Source organism: Trachypithecus francoisi, unplaced genomic scaffold, assembly GCF_009764315.1.
Source record: "Trachypithecus francoisi isolate TF-2019V2 unplaced genomic scaffold, Tfra_2.0 Lachesis_group11, whole genome shotgun sequence".
Taxonomy (NCBI): Eukaryota; Metazoa; Chordata; class Mammalia; order Primates; family Cercopithecidae; genus Trachypithecus; species Trachypithecus francoisi.
The window spans coordinates 116,027,376-116,043,809 of NW_022681456.1; the positions used below are offsets into that span (position 1 = coordinate 116,027,376).

The 16,434-nt window shown below is 38.3% G+C and overlaps 1 protein-coding gene and 1 pseudogene across 3 annotated transcripts in view; both read right to left on the reverse strand.

Annotated features, from left to right (window-relative positions):
• The window catches only part of PTPRO (protein tyrosine phosphatase receptor type O), a 281,730-nt gene that overhangs the window by 147,601 nt on the left and 117,695 nt on the right, over positions 1-16,434 (reverse strand). The gene's annotated exons all lie outside the window — the stretch shown is intronic.
• Positions 11,083-12,115, reverse strand: LOC117090453 (annotated as a pseudogene).

Genomic DNA, 16,434 nt, shown 5'->3' on the forward strand with positions numbered 1-16,434 from the left:
ATAGGATTATGATACTTTCCTGTTGAACAAGGCCTTTTATCATTATATAGTGTTCCTCTTTATCTTTTTTAACACTATTGCTTTAAAGTTTGCTTTGTCTTATATAAGAATAGCTACTCCTGCTTGCTTTTTGTACCCATTTGCATGGAATATCTTTTTCCATCCCTTTATCTTAAGTTTATAGTCTTTGTGTGTTAGGTGAGTCTCTTGAAGGCAGCAGATACTTGCTTGGTGAATTCTCATCCATTCTGCCATTCTGTGTCATTTAAGTGGAGCACTTAGGCTGTTTACATTCAATGTTAGTACTGAGATGGGAGGAACCATTCTATTCATTGTGCTATTTGTTGCCTGAATACCTTTTTTTCTTTATTGTTGTTTTAGAGGTCCTGTGAGACTTATGCTTTGAGGGGGTTTTGTTTTGATGTATTTTGAGGATTTGTTTCAAGATTTAGAGCTCCTTTTAGCAGTTCTTGGAGTGCTGGCTTGGTAGTTTATTTATTTATTTATTTATTTTTTGAGACAGCATGTAACTCTGTTACCCAGGCTAGAGTGCAGGGGTGTGATCATGGCTCACTGTGGCCTTGATCTCTCAGGCTCAAGCAATCCTTCCACCTCAGACTCCCAAGTAGCTGGGACTATTGGCACACACCACCACACCCAGCTAATTTTTGTACTTTTTGTAGAGACGAGGTTTCACCATGTTGCCCAGGCAGTTCGTGAAATCCTGAGCCCAGACGATCTACCTGCCTCGGCCTCCCAAAGTACTGGGATTACAGGCATGAGCCACCATGCCTGGCCTGAACTTTAACAATTAAATCAAACAATTATGGGTAGAAAGGCTTAAAAATTGTGTTCCTGGTATAACGACAGGTTTCTATAATGTTGTCAAATCATTTTGGCCAACACAGGATGAAGGGCTAGAAAGCGAAGGTAGAGAGGATCTGAATAGAGACTGGGAAAGAGTTGTTTCCTTAAGCTACTTCTGGTAGAGGGTCTCTAATATTCAGGAGAGGAAAAACTGGTAAATACCTCATAGTACAAAACCTCTTTATTGGCAGGAATGTTGCTTTTGTAATTCATTCAATTTCAGAGGGAATTTCCTGAATGCAGGCCACTGCCATAGGACTGTAGGAAATATCAAGTCAAAAATGCAGCATTGCTTAGAGAACTAGCAAATATAATAGGAGCCATAAGACATGGACATAGATGTATAACATATAGAGCATGACAAGAAAAAGGGAAGGGAACTAAAAAAACGAGATTGTATTTAGCTGGATAAATAAAAGAATGTTTCACACAGGAAGTGATCCTTACTTGAATCATAAATCATCAATTTAAAATTAAAAGGAGCCTTGGAGGTGACTTAGTCAGATCCTCTGGGGCAGTGAAAATGGTGATGAAAATTTATTAGGGGCAAATAGCACTAAGTACAGAACCATTTTATTTTAGAGTAATTTTAGACTTATAGAAGAGTATCAAAGATAGTACAGAGAGTTCCTGTATATTCTTTACTCAATTTGCCCTACCGTAACATCTTAGACTACCATGATGCATTTGCCAAAATTAAGAAATTAACATTGGTACAATACTGTTTTCATTGTATAAATGTAAGGTGTGTAACATGAGGTTTTGCTATGCATAGCCACAATGAAATGATTATTATAGGTAAGCAATTTAACATATCCATCACTTTCCATATTTTTATTTCTATAGTAAGAGCATCTACTCTCAGTAAATTTTCAGTATTGCAATACAATGTTATTAATGATAGTCCTCCTACTGTACAGTGGATCTCTTGGCCCGTTCATCCTATATAACTGCAAGTTTGTTCCCTTTGACCTATGTCTCCTCATTTCTTCCTCTTCCCTGCCCATGGTATGTACCCTTAGACTGTTAAAGAAAACTAAATATGGCCAGAGAAGGACTCCATATTTCTATATTTGAGTCCATGTGGATGAACTGTAACCTAACTTAAAAGCCAGACAAAACTGAAAACCAAGCTTAGGAGTATGCACCTGTAGCAATAACTGCGTCTTGGCCAATCCCAGCAGCCATGCTTCAGCCACTCATAGACTGCTAAGTGTTCAAACTGTATTCAAATAAGGCAGATTCCAACCTGGAACCAATCCGGTTGTTTCTGTACCTCACTGCTGATTTCTGTATATAATTTCCTTTTTTTTTTGTCTATAAATCTTCTTTCACTACGTGGTTGCGCTGCAGTCTCTGAATCTACTGTGATTCTGGGGGCTGCCTGATTTGCAAATTGTTCTTTGCTCAATTAAACTTTAAATTTAATTCTGCCAAAGTTTTTCTTTTATCAATATTCTATATGTATTCACCTTTTTTTTTTCAGATTCCACATACAAGTAAGTCCATATAGTATTTGTCCTTCTGTGTCTGGCTTATTTCACTCAGCGTAATGTCTTGTTCTTCGGGTTCATCCATGTTGTTATACATTATAGAACTTTCTTCATCCTTAAGGATGAATAATATTCCATTGTATATATACATAGTACCCCAATTATTTTAATCCATTTTTTGATCAACGGAAACTGAGATTGTTTTTATGTCTTGGCTATTGTGAATAATGCTACAGTGAACATGGAAGAGCCGACACCTCTTGGAGTTGCTTGTTTCATTTCGTTTAGGCATATGCCCAGATAAAAGATTGCTGGATTGTATGGTAGTTTTATTTTTAATTTTTTGAGAGTTCTCCATACTGTTTTCCCTATGGCTGTAGCAATTTACACTCCCATCAACAGTGGGCAAGGGTTCTCTTTTCTCCACAACCTTGCGCACACTTGTTTTCTCTTGGCTTTTGGATAATAGCCCTCCTAACAGGTATGAGGTGATTGTGGAAAACATCCAACAAATGTCTGATGAATAGTTACAGTGCAAGACTTTTCTATAAGTGCAGGCAGATAATGCTATTTTCTGTTCCTTATCGCACTTCCTTCTTAATCAGTGCTTTTTTTTTGCTAGGAACAGGAAGATAGAATAGAGAAGAAGGCAAATATATAATGCCAGGTGGATTCTTTTGAATAAGATTCCATAGGGAAAGTTTCTAGTATTAGGAAAAAATCATTTTTAACATACAGTGTAAGAAAGTTACCAGGAATGTGGTAAGTAGGAGAAGTACACATGTATGGAATGTTTGGCATTTCAGTATCTTATAGACTAAGAAATGAGATATACAGCATATGTTTCAGAGTAGTTCTATATTGTTATCATATTGCTGTAAATGTGTTACTCTATTGTTACAGTTACCATAAGTAAATGCCATTTAGAATATCTGAAAATGGAAATCACTCTATCTCAATGATAACAGAAGCAATTTCACTTGTTTCTGCTAGGCAGATCAACTGGAATTATATTTCAAAATAAAATAAATATTTCCTGAGAAGACTGACATGAAATCTACAATTTCCCTTATACAGGGGATTTTTTTTTTTAAATGAACCTGATGAATTTGACCATTAATCTGCACAGAATGAAACCATTAGTTTCCAAAGAACCAGGAACTCAATGTGCCTATAATTGTCCTTTTTGTTCGAAGACTATAAGATGTAACCAACTAACATGGATGGCAAATTTGGCTCTTAAAAATTTGCTTTTTGGTGAAAAGTCATAGTTATGAGGCATAGGATTGTGGCAAATTCACGAATCTATGTTTGAATGCATCCAACATGCTTGCCCAGGAATTCATTAGTTGTCTTTAAATTTAGTAATTCCTTACATTATGGATTGGTTTTCTTTTTTAATCCTACATCTAATTTTGTCAGTGCTGCCTTGCTCATCAAAACCTTCTCAATCTTTCTTGATGGAGATCAAGTGAAATTAGTGAAGACTGGTGGGGAAACAATTAAACTCATAAATGAAATAGTATTCAAAGCTAAGGTGGCAAATTCCTTGCTTTTCACTCACATTGCTTTGCCTTTTTATTCTCTGCAAATGGGCTGGAAATGAGCAATAAGAATCTGCTGCAGTTTTTTATTCCAGATTTACTTAAGCACAATTTTGGAGCTTAATATTCTTTCTTGTATGTCATTTATACTTTCTACTGCCACCCCCCATGAAATCCATCCACAAAGAAAAAAAATCATAGCCATTTGTTGTTATTCTGTTTCACTTGTCATAAAAGTTGTGTGGTCAGAACCAATGATCAATCCATAGGGCTGGTTCTCTAAAACCTTATTCTTTCCAGGCAGCTCTTTGCAGAGGGCTAGATGATTCATATGCTGAATGTAGGCTTCAGTAAGCAAAATACCAAGAAGTCACTGGGAAGTGGGTGTGCTCACTGTGTGCTAACATGCAGGGAGGACGGGGCTAGATGATGTGTCATGAGTATCCCAAATATGAGTAATGTGTGCTCTCTGCAGGTGTTACTTTCTTGACATAATTGCAACTTGGCCAACTCTTTCCAAGCTTCCCTACTGAGGGTAGACTTTTCCTCAACCACTCCCTGCTGGCAGAGTGAGATGGATTTTGAGGACATCTTTTCCTACTTGTATTTTATAAAAAATAAAATATTTTATACAAATAAAATGTTTTAATTAATTAATAAAATAAAATTAATATCTTTTCCTACTTATATTTATTTACCCTAAGAAAAAAGGACTTCTATTACAACTTTTATCTGACTTCTATCTTACTTATGACATCCCAAGTAACTTGCTTACACCGTATGTTGAAAATGATTTTTCCCAATACTAGGAACTTTCCCTGTGGAATTTTATTCAAAAGAATCCATCGGGCATCCTATATTTGCCTTCTTCCCTATTCTGTCTTCCTGTCCCTAGCAAATATTATAATAAAATACTTTAATTAATAAAATAAAATATGTTTTCCTACTTATATTTCCAGGTACATAAGGAAGAATGAATTGAGTCTCCCATTATTTTAGTTGCTGTAGCAAATGCTGCTCTGAGTATCTTGTGGTGACCTCCTTGCCTTCCATCTCTTTGGTGAATAGGGTGGGGAACTAGGAGATTTTGAAAGGTGTTTTTCTGATTCAATTTCTTCTATAATAATAATTTTCTTTACATTGACCATGAGTCTTTAGTTAGAGAAATGTAGTTTACATTAGTAAAATTTAAACTTCTAGTACCACAAAACCTGTATAATTTGGAAAACAAACCCCCAAAATTTAAGGAAAAGGCTTGGGATTATTTGCTGTTGTTGTTGTTTTTCAAATTGAACAATAGAATAACATGCTGAGAAAGTGCGCTGCTATTATGCATTGTTCTGAATAGATTGACACTATATTAACGAGGCATTAGAGTAATGAGTGATTCACTATTTTAAAAAATCCATATATTGAATATTTTTAATCAATATGCTACAAATGCTGCTTTACAAATGTCAATTTCATGAGTGCTCTGCATCCTAAAAAGCATAAATTCATCTAACTTAGATTTTGCTAATATGTTTCAGTTGAACTGTTTCCGTCCTCCCATTTTAATATTTGGCTGAGTTTTGTTCCAGACCTGGCCTAGGGAGATAAGGATTAATTTATTGAACATAATTTACAATAAGGAAATCAAGCAGAAATTTAGAGTAACAAATCCAAGTCAATTTAAGTTGATTCACTTTAATGAAGCAATTTTTTTTCTAAATGGAGATACCAAACTACATTTTTATAAAATAAAAGTAATGATTATCCACCATTTGGTGTAAGCACATGATTGGTTGTTAACTCAAAGCAGGACGGAACATTTTACTTAGCTGTAACTCCACTTAACATTAGGTTAGGCCACATGAAATTGATGGTACTCAACCAAATACATTTTTGACACTCAATGCTTTAAAAATAAGAACCAAAGAACTTCACTCCTTTCATTTTCTTACAATAAATGTTTACTGTGCACTTACATTGTGTCAGGCTCTAAGGCTATGTACTTTATTTACAGAGGTGCCTATCCAGCCATTTATAAAAGCACATAGGGACTCAGTAACAGACCCTAGATTGAAATATAAAAATATTGAATAAATAATCAATTTTAAAATAATAATCCATTTCAATGAGTCCTAATATTTAGATAAAAGAAATATATGACCACTGTACAAATTAGCATATATAGCTAATAAAACATTAACAACAAAGGAAAATAAAATTCTTGTAAGTCCATTACCCAGAAGTAACCACCTTTATACTTTCTGACTCTTTCAACCTGCTGTTGTTCATTAATAAAAGTGGGATCTTGTTGCTTTCTAATATGCTTTTTCCCATTAATGTATGGAAAAAACTTAGCATGTCAATAAATATTCTTTGCTTATATTCATTTTAAGTGACTGCCTTATATCATATTTTTTGGGTACTTGAAACATTATTGTGGTTTCTAATTGTAGAACCCATTGAGAGACAAGAAGTCCTAATTTTTTAGTGATTACTATTCAAAGACTGGTCTGTGGAATAAGGCCAGTCTGAAAACTGTTTATAAGTCATCTATTATAGTTTGTTCAGCTTGCTATAAAAAAAACATGGACTAGATAGCTTATAAACAACAGAAATTTATTTTTTCACAGCTCTGGGAGCTGGGAAGTCAAAGATCAAGGCACTATTAGATTTGGTGCATGATGAGGACCCATTTCTTGGTTTATAGATGGCCATCATTTTGCTGTGTCATCACATGGTGGAAGGGGAGGGAGATCTCTCTGGGACCTCTTTTATAAGGGAACAAATCACCTCCTGAAGGCTTTACCTTCAAATATTGTCACATCGGGGATTATGTTTCGGCAAACAAATTTGGGTGGAGCAGGGGAACAAATTGTCTATGGCGTTATACGTAACAAAGTAAGTATATCAATGGAGGATTTGCCTTTAAAACTTCTTTTTTTCTTTTTTGATTTTTATTTTTGATTTGGGGGTACATACACAGGTTTGTTATCAGGATATACTGTGTGATGCTGAGGTTTGGGATACAAATGATCCCATCACCTAGGTATTAATCACAGTACCCAACAGCTAGTTTTTAAACCCTTGCCCTCCTCTCTCCCTCTCCCCTGGAGTAGTCCCCATTGTCTATTGTTGCCATCTTTATGTCTGTACGTAGTGGATGTTTATCAGCCACTTATAAGTGAGAATAGTCAGGACTTGGTTTTCTGTTCCTGTGTTAATTTGCTTAGGATAATGGCCTTCAGCTGCATCCATGTTGCAGCAAAGGACATAATTTTGTTCTCTTCTATGGCTGCATAGTATTCCATGGTCTATATGTGCCATATTTTCTTTATCCATTCAACTGCTCATAGGCCCCTAGGTTAATTCCTTGATTTTGTTATCACAAATAGTGCTGCGATGAACATGTGAGTGCAGGTGTCTTTTTGGTAGAATGATTTGTTTTCTCTTGGATATATACCCATTAATGAGATTGCAAGGTCAAATGACACTTCTGTTTTAACTTCTTTGAGAAATCTCAAAACTACTTTCCATAGTGGCTGAACTTTCATTCCCACCAACAGTGTAGGAGCATTCCCTTTTCTCCACAGCCTCGCCGACATCTGTTGTTTTCTCATGTTTTAGTCACAGCCATTCTGACTGGTGTGAGATGCTATCTCGTTGCGGTTTTGTTTTGCGTTTCTCTGATGATTAGTGATGATGAGCATCTTTTCATGTTTCTTGTGTGTCTTCTTTTGAGATGTGTCTGTTCATGTAATTTGCCTATTTTTAATGGGGTTATTTGTTTTTTGCTTGTTCAATTGTTTAAGTTTCATATGGATTCTAGATATTAGAACTTTGTCAGACGCAGTTTGTGAACATTCTCTCCCTTTCTCTAGGTTGTCTGTTCACTCTGTTGATAGTTCATTTTGGTGCGTAGAAGCTCTTTAGTTTAACTAGATCCACTTGTCATTTTTTGTTTTTGTTAAAATTGCTTTTGAGAATTTTGTCATTAATACTTTCCCTAGGCCGATGACCAGATTGGTGTTTCCTAGGTTTTCTTCTAGAATTCTTGTAGTTTGAAGTCTTATGTTTAAATTTTTAATCAATTTTCAGTTAACTTTTGTATATTTTATATGGGATCCAGTTTCATTCTTCTGCATATGGCTGGACAGCTATCCCAGTACTATTTATTACTGAATAGGCAATTCTTTCCCCGTTGCTTATTTTTGTCAGCTTGGTCAAAGATCAGATGGCTTTAGGTGTTCTACACATCAGATGGCACAGACTTTATTTATGGGTTCTCTATTCTGTTCTATTTGTCTACGTATCTGTTTCTGTAAGAATACCACGCTGTTTTGGTACTGTAGCCATAAAGTGTAGTTTGAAGTTGTGTAATGTGATGCCTCTGGCTTTGTTCTTTCTGCTTAGGATTGCTTAGACTATTTGGACTCTTTTTTGGTCTGTATAAATTTTAGAATAGTTTTTTTTTTCCTAGTTCTGTGAAAAATGATGTTGGTAGCTTGATAGGAGTAGTATTAAAAGTATAGATTGCTTTGGGCAGTATGGCCAATTTAATGATGTTGATTCTTCTAATCTATGAGAATGGAATGTTTTTTCGTTTGTGTGTGTCATCTGATTTCTTTTTGCAGTGTTTTGTAGTTCTTCTTTTGTTTAGATGTACTTCCAGGTATTTTGTGTGTGTGTGTGTGTGTATGGCTATTGTAAATGGGATTGCATTTTTGTTTTGGCCCTCAGCTTGAATGTTATTGGTGTATGAAAATGCTACTAATTTTTGAACATTGATTTTGTATGCTGAAACTTCGCTGAAGTAGTTTATCAGTTCCAGGAGGCTTTTGGTGGAGTCTTTAGGGTTGTCAATGTATAGAATCATATTGTCCATGACAAGAGATAGTTTGACTTCTTTTCCTATTTGGTTGCCTTTTATTTATTTCTCTTGCCTGATTTCTCTGGCTACCAATTCCAGTACTATGTTGAATAGGAGTGGTGAGAGTGGGCATCCTTGTTTTGTTCCATTTCTCAAAGGGAATGCTTCCAATTTTTGCCCATTCAGTATGATGCTGCCTGTGGGTTTGTCACAGATTGCTCTTATTATTTTGAAGTATGTTCCTTTGATGCCTAGTTTGTTGAGGGTTTTTATCACAAAAAGTTGTTGGATTTTATCAAAAGCATTCCCTGTGTCTGAGATGATCATATTGTTTTTGTTTTTAATTCTTTAGATGGTGAGTCACATTTATTGATTTGTGTACATTGAATCAACCTTGCATGCCAGGAATGACACCTACTTGAAAATGGTGAATTAGCTTTTTAATGTGTTTCTGAATTCAGTTTGCTAGCATTTTGTTGAAGATTTTTGCATCTATGTTCATCAGGAATATTGGCCTGTAATTTTCTTTTTTTTCATTGTGTCTTTGCCAGGTTTTGGTATTGGCCTGATACTGGCCTTTTAGAATGTGTTAGAAGGGACTCCCTTCTTGATTTTTTGAAATAGCTGCAGTAGAATTGGTACAAGTTTTTTGTACATCTGGTAGAATTTGGCTATAAATCTGTCTGGTCTGGGGCTTTTATTGGTTGGTAGTTTTTATTTTATTACTGGTCCAGTTTCAGAACTTGATATTGGTGTGTTCAATGTTTCAATTTCTTCTTGATTCAATCTTGGGAAATTGTGTGTTTCCAAGAATTCATCATTTCCTCTAGATATTCTACTTTTTGTGTGTAGAGGGGTTCATAATGGTCTCCGAGGACTTTCTGTATTTTGGTGGGATCAGTTGTAATGTCATTTTTGTCATTTCTGATTGTGCTGATCTTTGTCACTTCTGATCTTGTTTATTCTTTCAAGTAACCAACTTTTAGTTTTGTTGATACTTTGTATGAATTTTTTGGGTCTCAATTTTATTCTCAATGTCTGCCCTGGTTTTAGTTATTTCTTTTCTTCTGAGAACTTTGGGGTTAGTTTGTTCTTGTTTTTCTAGTTCTTTTTTTTTTTTTTTTTTTTTTTTTTTTTTTTTGAGACGGAGTCTCGCTCTGTCGCCCAGGCTGGAGTGCTGTGGCCGGATCTCGGCTCACTGCAAGCTCCGCCTCCCGGGTTCACGCCATTCTCCTGCCTCAGCCTCCCGAGCAGCTGGGACTACAGGCGCCCACCACCTCGCCCGGCTAGTTTTTTGTTTTTTAGTAGAGACGGGGTTTCACCGTGTTAGCCAGGATGGTCTCGATCTCCTGACCTCGTGATCCACCCGACTCGGCCTCCCAAAGTGCTGGGATTACAGGCTTGAGCCACCGCGCCCGGCCTCTAGTTCTTATATATGTGATGTTAGATCGTTAATTTGAGATCGTTCTAACTCTTTGAGGTAGGCATTTACCACTATAAACTTTCCTCTTAATACTGCTTTTGCTGAATCTCAGAGATTTTGGTATATTGTATCTCTGTTTTCATTTATTTCAAAGAATTTTTAAATTTCTGCCTTGATTTCATTGTTTACCCAAAAGTCATTGAGGATCAAGTTGTTTAATTTCCATGTAATTGTGTAGTTTTAAGAGATTTTCTTGGTATTGATTTCTGTTTTTATCCCATTGTGGTTTGAGAGTATGGTTTATCTGATATTTATTTCATTGAGACTTGCTTTATGGTAGAGCATGTGGTCAATCTTGGAGTATGTTCCATGTGCAGATGAGAAGAATGCATACTCTGTGGTTTGTGGGTTGAGTGTTTTGTAGACCTTCTTTAGGTCTACTTGGTCAAGTGTTGAGTTTAAGTTCAGAGTTTCTTTGTTAGTTTGCTGCCTTCATGACCTTCTAATGCTGTCATTTGGGGGTTGAAGACCCCTACCATTATTGTGTGGTTGTCTGAGTCTTTTAGCAGGCTTATAAATCTGGTTGCTCCAAAGCTGATGCATACATATTTATGAGAGTCCAGTCTTCTTGTCGAATTGAACCTTATCATTATGTAATGCCCTTCTTTGTCTTTTTTTTACTGTTGTTTGTTTAAAGTATGTTTTATCAGATAGAAGAATAGCGACCCCTGCTTTTTTTTTTTTTTTTTTTTTAATTTAAGGGATGGGGTCTTCCTATGTTGTCCAGGCTTGTTTTGAACTCTTGGGCTCAAGCGATCTGTTTGCTTGGTCTCCCAAACTGCTGGGATTACAGGTGTGAGCCACTGCACCTGGCCTGTGACCCCTGCTTTTATTTCTTCTCTGTTTGCATGGTAGATCTTTCTCCAACCCTGTACTTTGAGCCTATGGGTGTCTTTACATGTAAGATGGGTTTCATGAACACAGCAGACTGATGAGTCTTGTATATTTTTTTTTTCAGGTTTAATTCACTTTATTTTTCTTGTATAAAAACCCTATGTTGTAGCCACAGCTGGAGCCTGGGTCCTCTGCATGGAGACTCTGGTGTGGGTCTTGAAGAGGTGGTCAGTGAATTCCTGATAGGGAAACTTGGTGAATACAGTCTCCTTCCAGAGGTCGAGGGTCAGGTAGCTGTATGTCTTAGAGATGGCATCAAAGATGGCCTTGGCAAAGTTGCCCAGGGTGGCAGTGCAGCCTCTGGCTGAGGTGTAGCAGTCATCGATACCAGTCATCATGAGTAGCTTCTTGGGCACAGGGGCCAAGATGATGCCAGTGTCCCTGAACTCGGGGATGAGGTGCACCAGCAGAGAGCTACAGCGGCCTGTCCCCTTGCAAGGGACAGTGTGGGGTTTGCTGATCTTGTTCCCCCAGTAGCCTCTGCACATGGGGACAATGGAGAGCTTGGCCAGGATGACGGTCCTGCAGATGGCAGTAACCACCTCCTTGGAGCACTTAACACCCAGACCGAAATGGCTATCATAGTCCCCGATGGCAACAAATGCTTTGAACCTGGTGCACTGGCCGACATGGGTCTGCTTCTGCACCATTATAATCTTCAAATCCTTGTCCTTGAGAGAGGCCCCCAAGAAAAAGTCAATGATCTCAAATTCCTTGATGGGCAGAGAGAAGAGATAGATCTCCTCCAGGGACCTGATCTTCTTGTCCTTGACCAGGAGGCCCAGCTCAGTGACGGGCATCCAGTCATCCTTGGCCTTGCCTCAGGGAGCTCCGTGGCCTCAGCCCCAGTCCCGTCCACGGCTGCGACCACAGCCCAGATGCCACTGCTGACACATCTGCGGAAGCCACGGCGGTTCCCCATCCCAGGGCTCCTGGGGCCTCCTGGCCCCCTCGCTGCACAGGCGTCATCCACCATTTGATGTTTTCTTGGAGAAGAAGCAACTCTTGTATTTTTATCCACCTTGCCGCTCTGTGTCTTTTAAGTGGTACATTGAGACCATTAACATTTAAAGTTAATATTGATAAGTGAAGTTTTGATCCTACCATGAAGTTGTTAGCTGGTTGCTTTGTAGTTTCTATCATGTAGTTATTTTACATGGTCTGCAGACTGTGTACTTAAATGTGTTTTTGTGGTCACAGGTATCCTTCTTTCATTTCTGTATTTAGAACTCCCTTAAGGATCTCTCTTAAGGCTGGTCTAGTGGTAATGAATTCCCTTAGGGCTTGCCTGTTTGGAAAATATTTTATTTCTCTTTCACTTATAAACCTTAGTTTGTTGAGATATAGAATTATTGGTTGGAATTTCTTTTCTTTGAGAATGCTGAAAATAGGCTCCAGTCTCTCCTGGCTTGTAAGGTTTCTGCTGACAAGTCCTCTATTAGCTTGATGGGGTTCCCTTCGTCCATGATCTGTCCTTTTTCCTCTAGCAGTCTTTAAGGTTTTTTCTTTAGTGTTGACCTTGGTCAGTCTGGGGACTACATGGTTTGTAGTCTACATGACTTGATACTTGTTTTGTGTAGTGTCTCACAGGTATTCTCTGAATGTCTTGTGTCTGGACATCTATCTTCCTACCTAGATTGGGCATGTTGCTTGAATTATTCTTTCAACTATATTTTCCAGGTTGTTTGCTTTTTCCTTCTCTCTCAGGAATGCCAGTAATTCATACATTTAGTCATCTTACATAACCCCATATTTCATGAGGACTGCTCATTTTTAAAATTCTTCTTTTTTATTTTTGCCATATTGGGTTAGTTCAAAAAAACAGTCTTCAATCTCTGAAATTCTTTCTTCTGCTTGGTTCAGTCAATTGATAAAGGTTTCATTTGTATTTTGGAATTCCTTGGGTGAGTTTTTCAATTCCAGAAGCTCTGATTGATTTCTTTTTAAGATATTTATCTTTTCATTCACTGGGTTGCTTTAGAAATTTCTTTTTGTTGATTTTCAACCTTGCCTTGGATCTGAATGAGCTTCCTTGCAATCCATGCTTTGAATTTTTATTTATTATTTCCGAGTTTTTATTTTTGGCTAGGGACCATTGCTGTGGAGAATCTTTTTGCGGTTTCACTGCATTCAGGTTTTTCATGGTGCTGGAATTCTTGTGCTGGTTGCTTCTCACCTGGAGACACTGGCACTTCTAATTTTTGTATTTTGTATTTTGTTTTATACAGGTAGGACTTTTCCTTTATCTTTCTTTCCTTATAACAAATATAATTACTATTATTCTCTTTCCCTTCCCTACTCCCTATGGGGTGTGACTGTAATGAATGCTGAGTAGGGTCTTTCAGTTTTGCTTCTGTAGCAGTATGCGCTTCTTTCAACAGGTTTTATATTGGGCTGTGGAGTTTGTCCTACAAGCCTGTAGATAGCACTTATAGGTAAGAGCCAGCTGTGGCCAAAGTGGCTGGGTATGTACTTGATCTGTGTTTAGAGGTGGAAGTTCTCTGTTGTCCCAGGAAATGGGTTGATTCATAGAATACACATTGGTCTGAGGTCCCTGCTCAGCCCTGTGGGGGCAGGACCCACAAAGGATGGGACCAGTTGGGCAGGTCTGCCTGTAGGTCCCCTGATGCAGGCACAAGCACCAGTACCAAGTGAGAATCCAGTGGGTGGCTACCAGACACCCAGAGGTGTGTCTAAATGTGGATTCAGGAAATCTCCTTTGCTCCAAGTTCTGTGTTTAGAACACCAGGCAAGCAGGTATTCTAGATGCCGGGAGATCTGCCTGAGCATGGAGCAGAAAGGGTCTTGCTATACCATGATCTATGTCCATAAATGGTGGGGCAGCTCAGGTTGCTGAACCAGATGACTGGATGCTCAGAATGTCTGGCGATCTGCCTGAGTGTGAACAGAGAGGTCTTCCTTGCACCAAGATCTTTGGACAGTCTTGATGGTCCTGGTGAGCAATGCCCCCAAAGTCTGGAGACTTTTGGTGAGCAATGCCCCAAAAGTCTGGAGAGAGCCCTGCTGCACAAAGATCTCTGCATAGGAAGGGTGGGGTGACTCTGGCTGCTAAACTAAGCAAGCAGGTGCTCTGAATGCCTGGAGATCTTCCTGGGCATGTAGCAGAGAGGGTTCCTCTGCACCAGTCTTTGCACAGGAAGGATAGGTGGCTCCAGCTGCTGAACCAGGTGAATGGGTGCTCTGAATGCTTAGAGATCTGGCTGGGCATGGAGCAGAGAGACCCTCTCTGTACCACAATAGATGTCAAGGAAGGGTGATGTGGCTCAGGCTGCTGGTTCAGACAAGCAGGTGTTCCAAATACCCAGATTTCTGCCTAGGGATGGAGCAGAGAGGGCTCTGTTGTACCACAATCTCAGGGGAGGAAGATGCGGCACTCAGCAATGGCATACACAGATCAGTTCCAGATTGCCAAGCTGGCCTTGGCTGCAAGTCTTGCTGCTCAGAAGAAACCGCAACTGTAGCAGCTCTCCTCCTGCCTGTGATGGGGGAGAGCACAATTTCAGAGATTACTGCTGAGACACTTTTTCACAGTTCTGGCTGTGGAGGCCCCCACCCCACTCCAGAGAAGATGCTTCCATCTCTGGCCTAAGACTGAAGTGCCTCTGTAGCCATGCTGCTAGGGCACCAAAGAATGGCTGACTTTGTATGCACCCAGATTTAAAATGGCATCCTGCTCTCATCCAGGGTCTGAGAAAATGTTTGCCACTTTTCCTGGTGTCTTTCCTTCACAGCATCTCCAAAACTCTCCCTAAATTAACTCCAGGGCTTAGGAGAAGCAAAGTGCTCTCTCGGCCTGTGTTGCTTGAATCTCCAGTGGAAAGGTAAGTCACAGAGGGAAACTCTCTGCCTCACGCACATACTGGGGCTTCACTCACTTTTATCAACCGGATGCCATCACAGGGCTGTTTAAAACTGTCATAGCAATTTGCCAGACTATATTATGTTTGTTTTTTATGTAATAATAAAAAGAAATTACTGCTTGTATTTTGTGTGTTTGCTTTAACTTTTTATAAATTTATTTTTGATGAACATATTGGTACACAGTAGATTGAGCAGGGGAAAAACCTTGATCTTTTGCCACAGATAGTTTAAAAAGGATAGCCAATCTGGCTAGTCTGACTAGAACTTCTTGGCCTGAAAATAATAGCCTGAGCCAAAGACATGTTGATAGGAATGTTTTCAGTGATAAGGCAGCTACAATTTGGAGGAGTATGTGTTAGTATTTGGAGAAATAAGTGTTCTGCTATCCATGGTACTGAACAATAATTTCTCACTAAGGCCTGGTTATTTCATCTAACCTTAGAATACTGGTTACTACAGACCAACATTTCCCAGGAATTCCAAATCAAGAGAAAGAAGAACCAATGGTGATATATATTTGCGAAATATGAGGAAAAGAGAAAAACTGACACAGGTAAAGAGGAATTATAGAGAGATTGCCAAAAAGAAAAAAAAAGTGCTTTGCTAATTTATTTACTAAGATAATTTAGCCAACCTTAGCCAAAATGCCAAAAGAACAACAGATTTATATTCAATAGAGTGCAAAGCAGCATCACTGTTGACGTTAATAAATAAGTTATTTTTGAAAGAATGACAGATGAGATTGCCAAGCAGAGATTTTATGACTGATGTCATGTCAGCTCAGTTACACAAACATTTTCATACTTTTCCTTTGTTTTAGTTTTCAGTACATATGAAAATTGTGTTTTGTGAAGCTATGCCAAACAGTAGAAAATCATGACTTATGGGTCATCATTAAATTAGTAATTTCACATACTTTTGAAAGATCTGTCATATTTTTGATAGCTACAATCACTCTTACCCTATTATAGTTGAGAAAGTCTATTACCCCATATCAGCCTCTTGCCCACACATTGTGAATACAGGAGATGCTTCATAAATGATAGTGACTGAATAAGTCTGTCAGATCTTCTCTGCTAAGTTAGGGAAAAACAGGGGGCACTGGTGTCTTTAAAATTTATACCAATAGACCACCTTGACAGAAGAAGGGTAGGAGTTAGGGCTATGTCTTGCAGCAGAGATGCTAATGCTTCTTTGCAAAAGCACCTATTGTTTTGAAATTGACTGACTGTATCTGTGATTCTTGCAACCAAAAGGGCCAAATTATTATGGATACAGTATAATGTATTTAATCAAACTCCTATTATTGCTTATTTAGGTTGTTTCACATTTTCATTGTGCTAATCAGTGATTCATTGAACATCCCTATAGCTAAATCTTTGCACACATTCAACAGCTCTTTTAAATTTCAGA